At 37.3% G+C, this 1,205-nt stretch overlaps 1 long non-coding RNA gene across 1 annotated transcript; it reads right to left on the bottom strand.

The window, feature by feature from the left end:
* Positions 1-71: 71 nt before the first annotated feature.
* On the bottom strand, positions 72-1,001 carry LOC109954099 (uncharacterized). Its single transcript, XR_002274029.1, has 3 exons — positions 885-1,001; positions 366-456; positions 72-263 (listed from the first exon to the last, which is right to left on the bottom strand). It is a non-coding gene; the product is annotated as an uncharacterized LOC109954099 (long non-coding RNA).
* Between the last annotated feature and the right edge of the window lie 204 nt (positions 1,002-1,205).

The raw sequence follows: 1,205 nt of genomic DNA on the forward strand, positions 1-1,205 counted from the left end.
AGGTACTCCATGTGGGAGATTGTTTCAAGGGCCCTGTGTTCACTCATTCTTGGCAGGGCCTTTTTTTTTTAAATTTTCTTCAATAAAGCTTTTACAACTTAAACTGGTTCTGCTTTTTCAATATTGGGTATCAGGCACTGATTCAGGTCTTGGTTCCTGACTGTACTCCATCTTAATGCAGACATTTTGGGAGATGGTGTGCATCAATATAAGGATTGACTGGAAGTCTTCTTGGTATGTCCAGATCTTCAAGCTAAGGCAGGCTGTGGGAAACAAAGTATAGACATTACACCACATCTTAATTTGATGCATACTTCAGTGGTAACTAACACTCCAAAAACATTGAGGCAGAAGTGATCAACCACCTTGATGTAAAAAGTCAGGTTTCTTTGCAGCATCAAGGATGAACTCCAGAGCCATGGATGCCTTGTTTCTGGCCATAAGATGGATCAGCACCTGTTAATTCAAAATCTTAAAGTTGCTTACAAGTTAACTGAGCCTTAGATTTCATTGTTTCACATGAGAGCAATGAAATCTTTTCACTAAAGCTGCATTATCATACAGTAACTGAAACTTAAACACTACAGTTCATTCTGACCCTGTGTACAAATACAGAATGAAAGCACTTATAAAGATGCTAATATGCACTCCTTACAGTTGTCTTAAAACACCATATATTAAACTAGAAAGTTTGTCAGTGGAAAAAATGGGTCAGATTGGAACAAAGAATGAAATGTATGCAATTACATTGCATTCTGTTAAAATTGAGAATTTTCATCAAAGTTGCTCAAACACTTGAGAAATTATAGTCTGATCTAAACCTATCAATCAGTGCTAGTATAGTACTCTCACTTGAACCACCACAACTTTAGAATGTTTCTCACCTCATCAGCTTGCAGTTGACATCCTTATGTAGGAGCGACGGGCCCAGAACACTGTCCATCCTCCTTGCAATACGCCCGAGACTATTTACACTGAGTCCTGTGGTCTATTGAAAGATACATGGGAGTTAGTCCTATAATGTCTGTTCTAGTTATTACTCTGATCACAGAAAGACAAACCTGCACATACTAACATTTAGTAAAAATCAATCACATTTTACACGAATAAGATTCATTAAAGGGCTATTGCATTCTTTATTCAGGTTTCTCAGTCTATGATACACTTTGAGGCTAAACGAGTTTTAATGACAACTGTTTTCTCTA

This window comes from Monopterus albus, unplaced genomic scaffold (assembly GCF_001952655.1).
Source record: "Monopterus albus unplaced genomic scaffold, M_albus_1.0 scaffold3221.1, whole genome shotgun sequence".
In the NCBI taxonomy this organism is placed as follows: domain Eukaryota; kingdom Metazoa; phylum Chordata; class Actinopteri; order Synbranchiformes; family Synbranchidae; genus Monopterus; species Monopterus albus.